Raw genomic sequence first — 19511 nt, 5'->3', positions numbered from 1 at the left:
GAGATGCTGCTTCTTTTCTTCTGGATCCTCTTCTGAATCAGTCAGCATTAGAGGATCTTTCTATTTTGGCTCTGGTGTGGACAAAAGATGAGTTCTTCATGAAGAGTTGCTTTCTCCTGATTTTCACTTTGAGTGTCCTTTGAGCTCTTGTTTGAAAAGATTTGCTTGATCTACATTTTATGAATTTTTTTTTTCTGTCAGTTTGTTTCACTCAGAATGGGTCTTCTTATAGCTCTGTTTTTGAAAACTAGCCGTTAGACTGAGAAGAATAGTCGTTCTGTCGCGCCTAATACTTCTGACAAAGTGTCCATTGAAACTGGAGTCGTCTCGCCCATCCAGGAGTCAGCTCGACTAAACTGAAAGACTTCTCGCATGATTCTGGAGTTGGCTCTGGCTCGGGATCCCTTTGACAGATTATTGGTCGATTCTCGTTGGAGTCGGCTCGCGCGGTTCGGGAGTCGTCTCGCGTCCTGGTCTGCAGAAAACGAGTTCTTTGTTTTGTCTCAGAGAGTCGATTCGTAACAGTTGGGAGTCAATTCGCGCTTCGTCTGAAAGATGGGAGACGGCTCACGCTTGACTCGAGTCGACTTGCGCTTTACGATCCAAAATACTACTTTCTATCTGTCTGAGAGAGTTGACTCGCACTATTGTGGAGACGACTCGAGGATGTGCCAGTACGCCGTGCTTGTGCCATAGTCGACTCTTACTTTTTGGGAGTCGACTTGAGTTCTGGAAAATGCTTAAATAGTTTTAGAACTTGAGTTTAAGATCCATGAACCATTTCCTAAGGTATTCTTTTGAAGTTATAACATTGTTACCCTGAAAAGACTTGTTTAAATCTGTTAGTCCAATAAGGAATATACTCAAAATATTTTGGCACATCAAAACCAAGTAGGGGATCAATTAATTACTCAGCAATCTCTCCCTTTTTGATGATGACAAAATATTGAGTGTTTGCAACTAAGTATCAATTACATAAATATCTCCAATCAAGAATGTATGCTCAATTTTAATTTATCCGAGATATGAAAGGTGTGAGCAACAACTTCAATATTATAATGTTCCCCCTTTCACTTGGAATTGTGTAGTTATGTGAATTGTTTTGTTTAACCATTGTGAGTCTTTATATTCATGATGAAACTTCTCTCCCCCTTAATTTGAGCATTTGTTTAAACATCGTTCATTTAGCTCCCCCTAAATTAGAGCATTTATTTTGCCTTTACCATTTGTGCTTAGCTCTTCCTAGTTCTTCTCTTCCTAACTCTTCTCCCCCTTTTTGTCATCAGCAAAATATATTAGAGGAGTGTAGTGATCATAAGACACGGAGAAGATGAGGAAAGAAATTGATCATTGCATTTCATCAAGAGGTTGTATACATGACTGATTCAAAATGAGGTACAATCGGTCTAAAGAACTTTCTCCTATATATAGACTAAGTTATTGGGGAGGAATTCTTGAGGACCCTAGTTGACTTGGGATAAGTTGGGTGATTGCCGTGAGGATATCTCCAAGACTTTTGAGGATCTCAGAGCTCTCCAACCGCTGAAGCTTACTAAGTTGACTTATCATCTGAGTGTTTTTGTGCAGTTGCTCAAGTAGTAGGTTGGCAAGTTTTTCCGCATTCTCGTTTAGCTTCTCCACGTCTCTTCGAACCGATCCTTGCAAACTCCATGTGTTTTCTTCTATATCTAGAAACCATTGGTATTGAGCTTGTCAACTCAGCTTTTATCTCACTTACGGTCTGGGTGAGAGCTACTGTAGAGGCTATGAGCTTCGAAGAAGGTGCTCCACTAATCAGACCTCGAGAAACCATCTCATCAACCATGAAGGAGGCCATCCTTCGCAGCTGATCATCACTCAATGTGGGTGGAGGAGCATGAGTAGAAGGTTCTGAAAGTTCTGTGGTTGAAGTAGGAGGAGGAGGTGGAGGAGGAAGTGGTGGTGAAGGTGGAGCTCTGGAGGGAGAGGTCTTCTTGGTGTGACCGGGCTTCCTAACCCAAACATTTTCTAGCTTTAGGAAACCCATTCTTTGAAGGGTCTTCTCGTCTACATAGTCAGTGTGTCGTAGCTCACGAGAAATATCCTCTTCAGATATGGAAACTCTAGATTTCCTAAAAATTAAGGTGAAGGCCATGCCATAGGGTAAACTAGTTTTATTCTTGGACACGGCTTCTAGGGTGTGGAGGTACATTAGTCTAGCGAAATTCAAAGGCAGTTCGTTTACAATGTGATACATGACTGCTAGGTCTCTTTCAGAAATGAAATCAAATCTTCCTGTTTTTAGGAAAAGGATCCGACCTATAATACTAAGAAGCAGTCGTATTTCAGCTGAGAGCTGATTTACAAAAACTTCCCCCATTGGACTATTGGGCTCTCGTCCTAATATTGTCATGAGTGCTTTTGCCCTATCAGGATGGGAAGAAGGTGAAGGCCCTGTATTGGAAAGGCAAAATATTCTAGACAGTAGGGCTTCGGCTACAACCACTTTAACATTCTTGACCCATCCCACCAAGGCACTGTCTTTCCTTACTACGGTGCTGAAAAATTTTCTAGCTAGGCCTGGGTATGTAGGGATGTTTAGTGAGCAGAGAAGTTCTAGACCTAGGACTTTTAGATGATTTCCTAGGCTAAATCCCTCACAAGAAAGAAAGCGGAAATCGACCTTTCTACCAGTCGTGACCGCCCTCATGTCACGATAGGACCGTTTTCCGCATGAGCTGGAGAATTTCTTGAGAGCCATGGAGACCTAACCTAGGTTAGACTTGGAGGTGACCCTAGGGTTTTGGAAATACTGGATGATCCTAAGCTCAGGGACAAAGAAGAACTCAAGTAGAAAGCTCAAAAAAAATGAATGAAGAGACGGCTCGGATATATATAAAAAGAACGTCGATTCGTCCTCGAGATGTCTCGCGCAAAGGTCAAAACGACTCGACAGTGTCAACTTTCCTTCGAGACGTCTCATGCAAGAGTTTGAGATGACTCGGCAAAGATATGTCACTGTGAGTCCGACCTCAAGACGTCTCACGCAATATCTAGAGACAACTCTCACGCGAGTCGACTCGGATTCTTCTCGAGTCGGCTCCAGGTCTGCTTTTCTTCAAACCATTTATAATGGTTAGTCCAAAAAGTTCTAGAATTGGTTTGGTTGACTTTTATCCTTAGAAAATACTCATGAAGGCGCAATTTGATTGGAAATTAGGACATAAAGGAATGAATTAAGGGAAGTGAAAGCATGATCATTGAAAGGGGTCAATTACTATCAATTTTTTTCTAAGAGTATATAACCTATCTTCATTCAAGAATTTCATAAAGATGTCGGCTAATTGATCATCGGGGGACACAAAATCGAGTGATATGTCTCCATTTGAGACATGACCGACCCAGAAACAGGACGGAAACAACTACAACCAAACAACTTACAAAAGCAACATATCTTCTGAAGATCGGAACATCTGGGGTGACTTAAGAAATTTCACTCTTATGGTACAAAGGAAGGAGCTTGAAGACAGTAGGGACGAGCGGTGGCAGTAGGAATGGATTTGGTAATTCCCTTATAAAGTGATCTCGTATTCCAATATGTTTAATTCTAGAGTGTTGAACTGGATTCTTGGATAAATTTATAGCACTCGTATTATCATAGTTAATGGGTATTTTTGTTTGCTTAATCCCATAATCTTCTAATTGTTGTTTAATCCATAAGATTTGAGCACAACAACTTCCGACTGCAATATATTCAGCTTCCGTTGTTGCTAATGCAACCGAATTTCGCTTCTTACTAAACCATGAAATTAAGTTTTCACTTAAAAGTTGACATGTGCCACTAGTGCTTTTTCTATCTAATTTACATCCTGCAAAGTCAGCATCTGTGTATCCTATTAATTTCAAACTAGAGTCTTTTGAGTACCATAACCCTATATGCTGAGTTCCAACTAGATATTTAAAAATCCTTTTAACTGCAAGTAGGTGTGACTCTTTTAGATTTGATTGAAATCTGGCACACATGCATGCACTAAACATAATATCTAGCCTACTTGCGGTAAGATACAAAAGGAATTCAATCATACCCCTATAGAACTTTTGTTCTACACTCTTACCTGCCTCATCCTTGTCTAATTTGCATGATGAGCTCATGGATGTACCTATGGACTTATTGATCTCCAAACAAGTTTTTTTAGCATTCCTTTGATATATTTGGCTTGATTAATAAAGATTTCATCCTTTAGTTGTTTGATTTGTAATCCAAGGAAGAAATTCAGTTCATCCATCATACTCATTTCAAATTCACTTTGCATTAATTCCACGAATTCTTGACACAAATTGTTGTTGGTAGCTCCAAATATAATGTCATCTACATAGATTTGTACAATTAACATGTTCTTATTTTTTCTTTTCAGAAATAAAGTCGTATCAACATGTCCTCTAGTGAATTTGTTTTCCAATAAGAATTTACTCAATCTATCATACCAGGCTCTTGGTGCCTATTTTAAACCATAGAGTGCCTTATTAAGTTTAAACACATATTAGAGTACATGTGATCTTCAAATCCTTGAGGTTGTTCTACATATACTTCTTCAGTTATATATCCATTTAGAAAGACACTTTTGACATCCATTTGATATAGTTTGAAATCCATAGAAGTGGCAAAGGCAAGCAACAACCTGATAGCCTCTAGTCTAGCTATTGGAGCAAAAGTTTCATCAAAGTCTATTCCTTCTTCTTGGTTATACCCCTTTGCTACGAGCCTAGCCTTATTTCTTATAACAACACCATTTTCATCTAACTTATTTTTGAAGACCCATTTTGTACCTATTACAAGGTAATTCTTAAGTCTTTCAATTAGTTCCCAAACATTGTTTCTTGTAAATTGGTTTAATTCTTCTTGCATGGTATTTACCCAATTTGCATATTCTTATGCTTCTTCTAGAGTCTTTGGTTCAATTTGAGAGACAAAGGCTAAGTAGTTATTTACGTTTCTAAGAGATACCCTTGTCTTAATTTGATGTGCTGGATCGCCTATAATTAATTCTTTAGGATGGCTAGCTGCATATTTCCACTCCTTAGGTAGATTATGATCTAATTCCTCAACTACTTTATTTTCAACTTGTTCAATATCTTCTTCATTGTTGGAATTGGATGAATCTTTAAAAGTTATTCTTTCAAACTTATTTTCCAAAATTTCTGTGTCATCTTCAGGTTCATCCATCCTAAGTGAATGACTAGAAATCTCATCAAAGACTACATGTACTGACTCCTCAACAACAAGTGTTCTTTTATTAAATACCCTATAGGCTTTACTAGTTAATGAGTATCCTAGAAATATTCCATCATCTGATTTTGAATCAAACTTTCCTAGCTTGTTTTTATCATTATTGTGTATGTAGCATATACAACCAAACTTATAAACGTGACTAATATTTGGTCTTTTGCCTTTCCAAAGCTCATAGAAAGTTTTCTTAAGAATTGGTCTGATGGAAACTCTGTTTAAAATATAGCATGTTGTATTTACTGCTTCAGCCCATAAGTACCTTGAAAGATTTCCTCACATAGCATGGTATGGGTCATATCTATTAGAGTTCTATTTTTTCTTTCTACTACCCCATTTTGTTGAGGTGTCCTAGGTACTCAGAAGGTATGATTAATTCCATTTTTATCACAAAATTCTTCAAAAAGGCGATTTTCGAATTCAGTCCTATAATCACTTCTTATTAAGATAATAGTTGCCCCTTTTTCATTTAATACTTTCTTATAGAATTTTAGAAAGATTGGAAATGTTTCATCTTTATATGCTAGAAACATTATCCATGTGTACCTAGTGAAGTCATCCACTATTATTAAACCGTATTTCTTTCCTCCTAAGCTAGTGGTCCTAGTTGGTCCGAAAAGATTCATATGAAGCAATTCTAAGGGCCTAGATGTTGACATATCATTTTTAGACTTGAACGAGCTTCTTGCCTGTTTTTCTAGTTGACAAGTGTTCGTCCGATTTCTGTTTACCTAAAAATATGCTAAACAAATCGTTGTTAGAACCGACAAACAAAGTTTAATTTAATTTTACTCTTATCTTTCCTACTTGAAGAATAGTGGTTGTAAGAGGTCGATCCACAGGAAGGCGGTTGGAGTTGCATAAAAATTAGAACATTCAGTCGAATTCAAAATCGATTTTTGAATGATAGAAGAAAAATATTATGTCGGTGATGATGATAGATTTTCTAGTCTACCGAAGAATTATTTTTAATTGAAATTAACTAGAAGACATATACTTAGATTTGAAAAGCATTTATATATTTAATGAAAAAGAAAAGCTTTGGCATAAATTATAATGGATGAAAACAAGAAGATTGAAGCAAACACAAATTACATAAAGGAAGATTTAATATATTGCATATAAAAATAAAAGAAATTAAAAGATTGCATAAAAAGCAGAAATTAACTTGAACCTAGAACAAGGATTGCATAAAAGAAAATTTATTGATTGCATAAAAAAAAGACAATTACAAAAGAAATAAAATGATGTTTGGAAGCCTAGTGCCTCCTCCTTCTACAAAATAAAATATAAAAAACAAAAGAAGGAATAAAAGAAATTAGAAAACTCCTCTTTCTTCCCTCCTCTATTTTTTATTCTTTCTTTCAATCTGAAACAGAGCTTTCTTTCTTTCTCTCTTCTCTCCCCAAAACAGAACTCCCCTGTTTCTTTTTTGGACCCGCCGGCCACCACCTCCCACCGAGCTCACCCCTTCAGCCGATGGCCTCTCCCCCTCTTATAGATCCCCACCAAAGATTGGATCATGATGACTGGGGCGTGAATGATGGCAGACGCGAGGAAGGAGAGGGCGGACGGGCGCGGATTTGGGAAGGGAGGACGCGTGATCGCTTGCAGACGCGGAGGCTTGAAGCATGGGATGCTGGGACGAGCAATCTTGGGATGCATCATCGGCTTCAAAGGAGGCAGACTCGGAACAGACGCGGCTCCGTGGGAAGGCTGAGATGCTGGATCTTGATCACGGGATGGAGAAGCTGATCCGAAAACGAGGATGTCGTGGGATCACTAGAGCTGGTGGCGGAATGTCCGGAATGGCTCGCGTTGTGAATGCATACAAAGCAGGGGGGCGCTCTATGAGGCGGGATCACGGGAAGGAGGAGCTATAGATCCGGAAGGGGGAAGAAGATGTTGGCTGGCTTCACGAGCTTCTTGATGGCTGAAGAGGAATGGGGCATACGCACAAGGTTTTCGTGGATGGACGGGATACGGGGCGCTGAAGAGGAAGGATGTGAACTTCCTTCTTTGGGCCAAGAGGGGGATGCGATGCAGGGGCCTCCCGTGATCGCACAGAATGGGGCGTGCGTGAAGAATGCGGACTGCTGGGAGGAGCGGACGTGGGAGATGCTTTGATTGCATTGATGGCGTGGAGGATTTGGAAGGGATGCCACGGCTGCAGGTTCGGACGGTTGATGATCTAGTGATGTTTTATTGGATGCATGTTCGGATGAGACGTGGACGGTCGGGATTTCATGCATGCATGGCAATTGGAAAATTTGTTGAGCTCAGGCTGCCGGGCATTGGGCTCAAACCCAATGTTATTGGGTCTCTTGGATTCCTTGCACTCAAACACAAATACAACGTTAATTAATTAATTTTATCATTAAAGATTAACCATAATACTAATTAAGATGGTACGATGATTGTACTTTTGTGCTCTCATCACACCCCCAACTAGCTTATTGCTAGTCTCTAGCAATTTAGTACGAAAATGATAAAATAAGAGTGCAAAAGTAATATTTATTGTATAAATATACTAAGATAAATACTCACTTTCGTAGAGCATTACGATTGCACTAAACACGTGCAACAAGCCGTTAAACCCTTAGGTTACCCTAGTGGACAAGTGTTGTTTCGTGAGGGTTTGCACAGAAGTTACCCACAAACTTCATTAGTCAGGGATTTCTAATGTTTAACTCAAAATTTGAACAAGTATTATTATATGAACTTAGAATTGCAAGGACAATAAAGACTTGTTGCTATTATATTTAAGCAGACTCTAACTCAAGTTTCATTACACCCCATCTATCTGCTAACAAGTCAAGAATGTAGTGAGGTGCAAGATAGTATCATATAAATGAGTGGCTTTCACTTACTTCTAACATGATCACTCCAATTTTCAAGACTTTCTAGAGTTAAATGGTAATGAACACCACAGATTCTTTATATATATATATATATATTTTAGACTGAATGCTAAGAAGAATGACTTGTGCAATATCTAGCCTTATTAAGCTTTCTAGCTAACCCATGTAACGAGTGTTAGGCCAATGACTCCCGATCCAGATGGCTCAGGGCACTAGGTGTAGAGACACCCTAACAAGCTTAATAACTCAAGTTAACTAGGCTTCAAGGCCAAATTAGTCACTCAGAGTTTAATCTCAATCATCCTCACCTTTTTACGTGACCCCATAAGCGGGACCACCACCCAATAGCATGTTGCCACCAGAAACAGAACCCCGTATTTCTTCCAGAGAATCTCCTGCTTGCCAGGCAAGAGGTCCGGTTACTCAGTAAGAAGACTTAAAATAAACTCATTATTTTATTTTATTTTATTTTATTTTTTTTGATTAGGGTGTTTATCACACATATAACTTTAAATTATCCTGAAGATTGAAAGTATTCATATTAGTTGCAAGTATACATACCCCACTATTTATGTGCTTACGTGTAGGTGCTAAATCATCTTGTATCATGTTAGCAGACGATAGGTGGGACGAAAACTCAAGCTAGAACTGCTATCATATTCCTTACTCAAAGCTATTGTCAAAGCAATTCCTAGTTTGTACAACCAAAAAGATTAGAGTTTGAGTTAAAAATTTGAAATTCCTTTTTTTTGTTTTTTTATTTATTATTATTATTTTTTTTAAATTGCAATCAAAAATATTGTCACCCCCATACCTAAATCTAACATTGTCCTCAATGTTAAAGAAAATTTAAAGCAGTAATAGGACAGAGGAGAAGTTACCTGATATGGGTGGGTAAAGTGACAATTGGGACCAAAAACCCCCAAACCTGTATGTTAGTAATTTATTAAAAATTATTATTATATATATATTTTTTATTTTATTTATTTTTTATTTATTTATTTTTTAATAATATTTACATGTTGGGTTGCCTTCCAAGAGCGCTAAGTTTTATGTCTTCAGCCAGACAAAATGTAGATTCATTTTTTTTTTCAACCATTATCTAAGAATGGTTTTGGAAGAGTCCGAGAAAGAACAGTCGGCTGATGACGATCTATGCTCATAAGGGAAACAGAATTAGGGGGTGCATGCTCGACCCCTTCCTCGGAATGGGCAAGGTAAGCCTCTAAAGGGTCCTTATTATAAGTTTGTAAGAAAGTCTCCTGAACCAGACTTTCAATCATGTCAACTTCATTAATTTCTTTGTCGTCTGGTGGTTATTTACTTATGTTGAAGAAATTAAGCTCGACTTTCATGTTGCCAAAAGATAACTTCAGCATGCCATTTCGACAATTTATCATAGCATTTGTTGTGGCTAAGAAAGGTCTACCTAAAATTATAGGTGTGTGACTGTCTGGATGTATTACAGGTTCGGTCTCAAGGATAACGAAGTCCACAGAATAGTAAAACTCGTTTACCTTCACTATTACATCCTCTACAATCTTCTTGGGATACTTCACCATCCTATCTGCTAAGAAAAGGGTAATATTTGTGGGCTTTAATTCCCCCAAACCTAACTTTTGGTACATATTATAGGGAAGTAGGTTCATACTGGCTCCTAAATCTAATAGGGCTCTCTGGATGATTGTCTCTCCTATTTTTATTTCAATGGTGGGGCAACCAGGATCTTTGTATTTAGGGGCAATCTATTGTTGAATGAGAGATGAGGCTTGTGCAGCCATAACAGCTTGCCTAGGAATGCTGGTTTTTCTTTTGACCGTGGTGACGTCTTTCAAGAATTTTGTATAGGAGGAATTTGTCTTATGGCATCGAGAAAAGGTATATTTATTCGAACAGTTTTAAAGACTTCCATGATTTCATCAAAGTTAGATTGTTTCTTGAAGTCCTGAAGTCTACTGGAAAAGGGAACCTTAGGTATGTATGTTTCTATGGGTTCTTTCTTTTTGTCTGATTTATCCTGTTCTTAACCTCTCTTCTGAATAGGGTTCTTATCATATTCATTTTTATTTTCTTTTTCATGTTCAGGAAGTTGGACTTTATTGTCCACATGCTTGTCAGACCTTAAAGTGGTAATTGCCTGGACTTCATAGGTCGGATTTCTATTAGAATTGATTTGATACTGACCTATCTGACCTTGATTTTGTTGTCTACTAGGGTTAGGCACTGGTTGACTAGGTAGTTCACCTTTCTTCCTATCCCCTAGAGAGTTAGCTATTTGGCTCAGACTAACCTCAAGTTTTGCAATTGCTTGCGCATGGAATTGGTTAGTCTCGGCTTGGGCTATATTGGTCTGTTGTTGTTGCTTGATAAAATCTTGTTGTTGTTTCATTATATTGGCCATCATGGTTTCTAATGGTGAAGGTTGCTGTGGGATAGGGGCATTATAAGGAGGTACAGATGGAACCAAAGGTTGGTTCATTTATGATGGACCTATCCTGGGGTAGTTGTTCTGAAAACCTGATGGACCACCTTGATACTAAATAGGTTTGTTCTGCTTGTATGAAAAATTTGGGTGAAACCTATTATCAGGGTGGTAAACTGGGCTGAACGAGTTGGGAGTGGGCTTCTTAAAGGCACTATATGAATTTAGAGCATTTGCTTGCTCGGCCTTTATGGTGGGCAGATTAGGGCAGCACTCTACTAGATGCTCCGGACTATTACACAAGACACACAAACTATATGACTCGTGATCCACTTTCATGACGGGATTTGACTATTTATATGACCCTGAACTAGTGGACACAGTGAAAGCATCAAATGTTTTTTGCCTAAATTGTTTACTCCAGTCACCTGATTGGATATAACATTTTTGAGATATGGGTCTACTTTTATTTCATAATTACCTATTTTCTAGATCCGAACTCATCTCTATTTACTTCCTCACCATAGCTACTCCAATTTTGGGCGTTCTCGGCTGAGTCAACAAGAAAGTCATAGGCTTGATCTGGGATTTGGTTCATGAACCTACCCTTGTGCATGGACTCAATCATGTTTCTATGTGTCGGAGTTAGTCCTTTATAAAAGAAGTGGACCAGATCAGCCTTATCAAGCCCATGGTGCGGGCACTTGACCAAAAGATCATGGAATCTTTCCCAAAGTTGGAAAAATTCCTCCTCAGATTTTTCTCTAAAAGTTCTGATGGCATCCTTAATTTTTTCGGTCTTTACCATGGGATAGAATTTACCATGAACTTCCTAGATAGTTGTTCCCATGATGTGATGGAATTTGAAGCAAGGGAATACAACCATGCAGCAGCACGATCCTCTAAAGTCATGGAAAACAACCTTAATTTAATATCCTCTTCATCTAAGTTTTGATTTCTAAACGTTTGACAGATTGTCAAAAATTTGTTTAGATGAATGTAGGGTTGTTCACTCTCGAACCCATGAAACTTGGATAATATGTTTATTGTTGCAGTCCGAATCTCGAATTGGGCTGCATTATTAATTGGCAATACTATGCAAGTAGGGGGACTAGCGGATGCGGGTGCAAACAACTCATTCAGAGTTTTAATATGTTCACCCATTGTAGAGATTGACGGTTGGTTTATAGTTCGCAAGTTGTGATGAAAAGTTCTGTCAATCTCAGAATCAAATGGGGTTAACTTATCTCTTAATGACCTTCTACCATGTATACATTTTCCACAACTTAATTAGACTCGACTTCTAAAATGAACGAAATCCTAAGAGAAGAGAAGGGCTAGACACAGATGACCACAACCAACACCACACAACAATTTGACCCTATTAGTCTTAGAATTAAGTGAGGTTTAGTAGCTTCTTAAATCTAGTTGCACAGAGATTTATCAGGTTAAAAAGTTCCTAAAATTCTCTCTAGATTAGATAGCTCCTATTCCCCCTTTCAGATTAAGCTTGAGTTTACCAGTTAAGCGATCCAGTAACCAGTGACCAGAAAAGTCCTGGGGTGTGTGGTGGTGTCAGAAGGGATACACCAATACCATAATACCCGTAACAGTTCTCACTGTTGTAAAACTTTTCTAGGCATCACCAATTACTAAATCCTCACTGGAGTGGCTTTCAGCCGCTTCTTTCCAAGAGCCTAATTGAGCTCGAAAACCCTAAGGCCAACATCTAATTGATTTAATTTAATTTGGCTTAGGATATGTATGCAAGGTGGTGATTTTTGGGCTAAGGACAGATAATGACTTTCCGACCTTATCTTTTTAATGGGTTTTGCCCTTAAATTATTTTATGCAAATGCTTAGTACTAAATGCAGCAAATAATCAAAGGTTTTTTTGCATAAATATCCTTCTAAATATCAGATTTTGCGTGAATACCCTTTGAAAATTGGTATTTGCACGTATACCCTCGTAAAACTCTGTTATTGTACAAATATCCGTAACATAACGTTTGATCTAACGATGTTAAAAAAATCATATTTTTATTAATTAAAATAAAATAAAAATATGAAATGACGTTATCATCCTTCCTCCCTCCTCCCCTCACGCCCGTCTCCCCCCCCCCCCCCCCCCCCCCCGCCCGCCACGCTCGTCTTCCCCACCCCCCGCGCCTAGCTTCTCCCACCACCAAACCCCCCCCCCCTCCCCCCCCCACCCCCGCACTCGCCGCGCCCGGCTTCCCCCTCTCCGCGCCCATCTTCCCCACTCTCCGTGCCCGGCTTCCACATCACCCCCTCCCCCCTGCCCCCGTCTTCCCCACTCCCCGCGCCTGGCTCCCCCCCCCCCCCCCGCGGCGATCGGGAGAAAGTGAGGGAACACTGAACGAAATATGGGTCGTGTCAGTTTTCTGCAATGGAATTGGATTTTGGAAGAAGGTCTGGGATTTTTTTTGTCCTTGTGAGAGGGGAGCTGGGAGACGCCAAGTTCCGTCCAATCAGTCGTATAGATAAAAAATAGTGTGATATGAAATTTGTCTTGGTAAGTCATGGGTCATCTGTTCTGTCATGGGTCACCCAGCACCTCGTAATTATGATATTTGTGCTTTGTAGTTCGTGATTAAGCCAGCTTTTAACCTTTGTCGTTAACTTAGAATTAAACAATAATGATGCCTGATTAAGGGAGCTCTGTATAAATGTAGTAAACAAGAGATGTATTCTTTGTACAAAGATTTGCATTTCGGTTTAATAATTCCAGCCATTAAATACCAACCAAGATGAATAGGTAGGAGCAAAAATAATAGCATTAATTCTACCAACCTATTTGTACTAGAGAAAAAAAAAACTATATCCAACATAATCTTTACTATTTTTTTTTTGCCTCACTCTCTCTTCCCCTCTAGGAGTTATCGTAGCTAGGAGCACTTAAGATTGCACTGGTGGAATTTTTATCCTTAGGATGTGTACCATTTAAAAGAACCCTAGCTAGCAGGAAAATTGTAGAGCTCCCTTAATCAGGCACCAATATTGTTCAATTCCAAGTTAACGACAAAGATTAAAAGCTGGCTTAATCACGAACTTACACAAATATCATAATTATGAGGTGCTGGGTGACCCATGACTTGAAAGACTTGCAATTGACCTTCAGTCAGAATAAATGACCCATGACTTACCAAGACAAATTTTATATCACACTATTTTTTATCTATATGACTGATTGGAAGGAACTTGGCGTCTCCCAGCTCCCCTCTACAAAAAAAATCCCAGACCTTCTTCCAAAATCCAATTCCATTGCAGAAAACTGACACGACCCATATTTCGTTCAGTGTTTCCTCACTTTCTCCCGATCGCGGGTTGGGGGGGGGGAAGCCTGGCGCGGGGAGTGGGGAAGACGGGGGCGGGGGGGAGGGGGTGATGTGGAAGCCGGGCGCGGGGAGTGGGGAAGATGGGCGCGGAGAGGGGGAAGCCGGGCGCGGCGAGTGAGGGAAAGCCAGGCGCGGGGGGTGGGGAAGACGAGCGTGGCAGGGGGGAGGGGAGACGGGCGTGAGGGGAGGAGGGAAGAAGGATGATAACGTCATTTCATATTTTTATTTTATTTTTAATTAATAAAAATATGATTTTTTTAACATTGTTAGAACAAATGTTATATTAGGGATATTTGTACAATAACAGAGTTTTACAAGGATATACATGCAAATACCAATTTTCAAAGGATATTCACGCAAAATCTGATATTTAGAAGGGTATCTATGCAAAAAACCGAATAATCAATGATTTTTTAAAGTCTATGCAATGTCATTAGGTTGTATTGATTAAATGACCAAGCAAAATTTTTTTAATTTACTATTTTTTTATTTTTTATTATTTTTTTAAAATTTTATATAGCAATAACTTGAATGTAAACTGAACACAATCCTTATGCGTCAGTCAATCTCCGAATGCCCGTTAAATAAGCTCTGGAGATTACTCCGTGGCCCTAATAGAAGTATGATAACCTCGGAAGATTGCATCTTATCAATTACTATCAAAAATCTATATTTATTTTTTATTTTTTTAATTATTTTTTTAAACTTTTTTTAATTTAAATTTCAAATTTTGAATTTCAGAATTCAAATTTTGAATTTAAATTTTTGAATTTTTGAATTTTGTGCTCTTTTTTTTCTTTTTTTTTTGAATTTCGAATTTCAAATTTCAGAATTTAATAACTACGAAATTATTAACTAGAAATAATCAAAATAAGAAAAATTAATAAAAATAAAAATAAAAACTTACTACCGGAGTGCGTTCACTCCGGGCATCCAAAATTTGATTTGATTTTCGTGATCGTTCTTGCTTCTCGATTTGCTTCCCCAGCAACGGCGCCAAAATTTTGTTCGTCCGATTCCTGTTTACCTAAAAATATGCTAACCAGATCGTTGTTAGAACCGACAAACAAAGTTTAATTTAATTTTACTCTTACTTTTCCTACTTGAAGAATAGTGGTTGTAAGAGGTCGATCCACAGGGAGGCGATTGGAGTTGCATAAAAATTAGAACATTCAATCGGATTCAAAATCGATTTTTGAATGATAGAAGAAAAATATTATGTCGGGGATGATGATAGATTTTCTAGTTTACCGAAGAATTATTTTTAATTGAAATTAACTAGAAGACATATACTTAGATTTGAAAAGCATTTATATATTTAATGGAAAAAAAAGCTTTGGCATAAATTAAAATGGATGAAAACAAGAAGATTGAAGCGAACACAAATTGCATAAAGGAAGATTTAATGTATTGCATATAAAAATTAATGAAATTAAAAGATTGCATAAAAAGCAGAAATTAACTTGAACCTAGAACAAGGATTGCATAAAAGAAAATTTATTGATTGCATAAAAAAAAGACAATTACAAAAGAAATAAAATGAAGTTTGGAAGCCTAGTGCCTCCTCCTTCTACAAAATAAAACATAAAAAACAAAGGAAGGAATAAAAGAAATTAGAAAACTCCTCTTTCTTCCCTCCTCTATTTTTTATTCTTTCTTTCAACCTAAAATAGAGCTTTCTTTCTTTCTCTCTTCTCTCCCCAAAACAGAACTCCCCTATTTCTTTCTTGGACCCGCCGGCCACCACCCTCCACCGAGCTCACCCCTTCAGCCGATGGCCTCTCCCCCTCTTATAGATCCCCACCAAAGATTGGATCATGATGACTGGGGCGTGAATGATGGCAGACGCGAGGAAGGAGAGGGCGGACGGGCGCGAATTCGGGAAGGGAGGACGCATGATCGCTTGCAGACGTGGAGGCTTGAAGCGTGGGATGCTGGGACGAGCAATCTTGGGATGCATCACCAGCTTCAAAGGAGGCGGACTCGGAACGGACGCGGCTCCGTAGGAAGGCTGAGACGCTGGATCTTGATCACGGGATGGAGAAGCTGATCCGGAAATGAGGATGCCGTGGGATCACTAGAGCTGGTGGCGGAATGTCTGGAATGGCCCGTGTTGTGAATGCATACGAAGCAGGGGGGCGCTCTATGAGGTGGGATCACGGGAAGGAGGAGCTGTAGATCCGGAAGGGGGAAGAAGATGATGGCTGGCTTCACAGGCTCCTTGATGTCTGAAGAGGAATGGGGCGCACGCACGAGGTTTTTGTGGATGGACGGGATATGGGGCGCTAAAGAGGAAGGATGTGAACTTCCTTCTTTGGGCCAAGAGGGGGATGCGATGCAGGGGCCTCCCGTGATCGCACAGAATGGGGCGCGCGTGAAGAATGCAGACTGCTAGGAGGAGCAGACGTGGGAGATGCTTTGATTGCGTTGATGGCATGGAGGATTTGGAAGGGATGCCACGGCTGCAGGTTCGGACGGTTGATGGTCTAGTGATGTTTTATTGGATGCATGTTCGGATGAGACGTGGACGGTCGGGATTTCATGCATGCATGGCAATTGGAGAATTTGTTGAGCTCGGACTGCCGGGCATTGGGCTCAAACCCAATGTTATTGGGTCTCTTGGATTCCTTGCACTCAAACACAAATACAACGTTAATTAATTAATTTTATTATTAAAGATTAACTATAATACTAATTAAGATGGTACGACGATTGTACTTTTGTGCTCTCATCAACAAGCTCTACATATTCTATCTCTTTCAAAGTTCATCTTAGACATGCCCTTAACTAGTTCCTTATTAATCAATTTGGAGATTAAGTCTAGACTTGCATGCCCTAGCTTACGATGCCATGACCAACTAGTTTCATTGCCTTTTGCGTTTGTGACTACTAGGCATTGACTACTTACAAGATCATCCAAGTTTATCATATAGATATTACCATGCCCGTGTCCTACAAAGATAGTGTTGTTGTTTGTTGAATTAGATACAGTGCATAATGAGGCTTCAAAGGTGACTTTGAAACCTTTATCACACAATTGACTAATGTTAATATGATTATGTTTTAATCCATTTATATACAACACATTATCTATAAATGTAGAAGGAGAAATCTGAATTTTACCAATACCAATAATTTGACCTTGGCCATTATCACCGAAGGTTACTACTCCTTTTGACTTGAGGGTGACAAATTGATCTTTGTCACCGGTTATGTGTCTTGAGCAGCCACTATCGAGGTACCAATTTCTTTTAGCTTGGTTGGCCGCAAGACATACTTGTATGAGAATAAAAAAGCTTTAGGTACCCAAGTCTTCTTGGGTCCTTCATGATTAGTGTGAATGGTTCCTTTTGGAACCCAAATTTTCTTTATGTTACTTTTCTTTAATATTTGTCTATAGTTGTACACATAAGATTTATGCCCGGGTTTACCATAATAGAAATATGCAGATTCATTAGATTCAGTCTTTGTTGCTTTGACAAAAAAGTTCTTTAGAAGTTTTTGTTCCTTTTTAGGCCTAAATCCTAGCCCGACTTTGTTAAAAACAACCCTTTGCCTGTTTAGAATCATATCTAATTTTTCAGAGCTGCAAGTGAACTTATCTACAATGAACTTATACTTATCTAATTCTTTTTAAAGGTTTTGGTTCTCATTTAGCAGCTCTTTATTTTGTTTGACTTTCTTCTGCTTTTCAGATTTCAGCATTTGCATTTCATTGGTTAAGGATTGTTTTTCTTAATTGTATTTTTTAGATAATTCATTTAGAGTTTTGTTTTCAGTTCTTAACTCCTTATTTTTCATACCAAGTTTCTTATAATCACTAACTAACTCATTGAAGGCATCATATAATTCATCGAAAGTGAAACTGGGTGATGCACTACCTCATTGTCTTGAGCCATAAGGCAGATGTTGGCTACTTTTTGGGGTTCTTCTTCAGATGAGGATTCATCGCTATCTCCCCATATTGCAACAAATGCCGCCTTCTTTTTCTTTTGTAGTTTCTTCAAGAGCGGACAGTCTTGCCTAAAGTGTCCGGGTCTCTTACACTCATAGCACACTAAGGGGTCTTTCCCTTTCTCCTTATCCTTGTCTACCTCACCTCTTATTATAGGATTCATTTTGAGGTTCATCCTCCTTCTCCTCATAAATCTACTGAATTTTTTTGCGAGAAGGGCAATATCATCATCCTCATTCTAATCTTCTCCTCCATCACTACTCTCATTACATTCCTTTTGGGTAGAAGCCTTCAGTGCTATTCCTTTTCTCTTCTGCTTCTCATCCTTAAGGTGTTGGTTCATGAGTCATCAAGGATCCGAGAAGCTCTTTTAGAGGAAGGATGTTGAGGTCCTTGGCTTCTTGTATTGCCGTCACTTTGGCCTCCCAAGAGCGTGGTAGTGAATGGAGAATCTTCCTGACAAGATCACTATTAAAGTATACTTTTCCAAGGCTCTTCAGTCTATTAATGATATCAGTAAATCTAGTAAACATGGAAGTAATAGTTTCGGATGGCTCCATTTTAAATAATTTATATTTATACACTAGCATGCTAATTTTTGACTCCTTAACTTGATTTATGCCTTCATGAGTGATCTCAAGTCTATCCCAAATCTCCTTAGCGGAGTTACATGTTGATACTCTATTGAATTCATTTGCATCTAAGGCACAATAAAGCACATTCATAGCCTTGGCATTTAGTTGTACCTTTTTCCTATCATTTCATCCCAATCCTTTTCGAGTTTGGGAATTACTATGCTATCAACAGTGTGTGTGGGAATGTGAGGCCCATTGACAATAATGCTCCAAACATCATAATCTTGGGCTTGAATGAATATTCTCATTTTTTCCTTCCAATAGGTATAGTTTGTTCCATTAAATATGGGTGGCCTATTGGTTGACTGTCCTTCACCTGAGGTTAATCCAAATTGAGTTGCCATTAAATCTTTTACTCAAGGAGAGACTTAGACAACAGTCACTATTAAAGAGCACCTGCTCTGATACCACTTGTTGCCCAGCAAGCAACCCAAGAGGGGAGGTGAATTGGGTCTTAATTAAAAATGTGAAATTTTAATTCGTGATGGAATTGGAAGTGATTTATTAATCTAAAGTGTCAGTCTGGAATGCTAGAGGAATGAAGATAGTGAGATAATGAAAAGCACGGCACAAAGATACAAGATTTATAGTGGTTCGAAGCTAATCTTGCTCCTACGTCCACTCTCCAAGTTTCACTCGAGATTTTCACTATAATCCTAGAATTACAATACGGTTGTTTTACAAGCTCACAACCAAACTTGTTGTTTTACCGGCTCACAACGAACCTCCTCGTTTGTTTTATTCGGGCTTACAAACAACCTGGTTGGTTTTCACAAAGGATCACCAACTACAACCTTAGACCTCCTGATTCAATTTCTTGATTGAATTAAGCACCTAAATATAAAAGTGAATGTGTAAACACAAGCTTCTCAAAAAGCAGATAAAACAATATTAACAAGAATAGGGAAAAGAAGCTTCTTAGAGTTTTTTGCTGATTGAGATGCTGCTTCTTTTCTTCTGGATTCTCTCCTGAATCAGTCAGCAGTGGAGGATCTTTCTATTTTGGCTCTGGTGCG

Source organism: Phoenix dactylifera, chromosome 16 (genome assembly GCF_009389715.1).
Source record: "Phoenix dactylifera cultivar Barhee BC4 chromosome 16, palm_55x_up_171113_PBpolish2nd_filt_p, whole genome shotgun sequence".
NCBI classification, from domain to species: Eukaryota; Viridiplantae; Streptophyta; class Magnoliopsida; order Arecales; family Arecaceae; genus Phoenix; species Phoenix dactylifera.
This window is presented reverse-complemented; position numbering follows the sequence as displayed.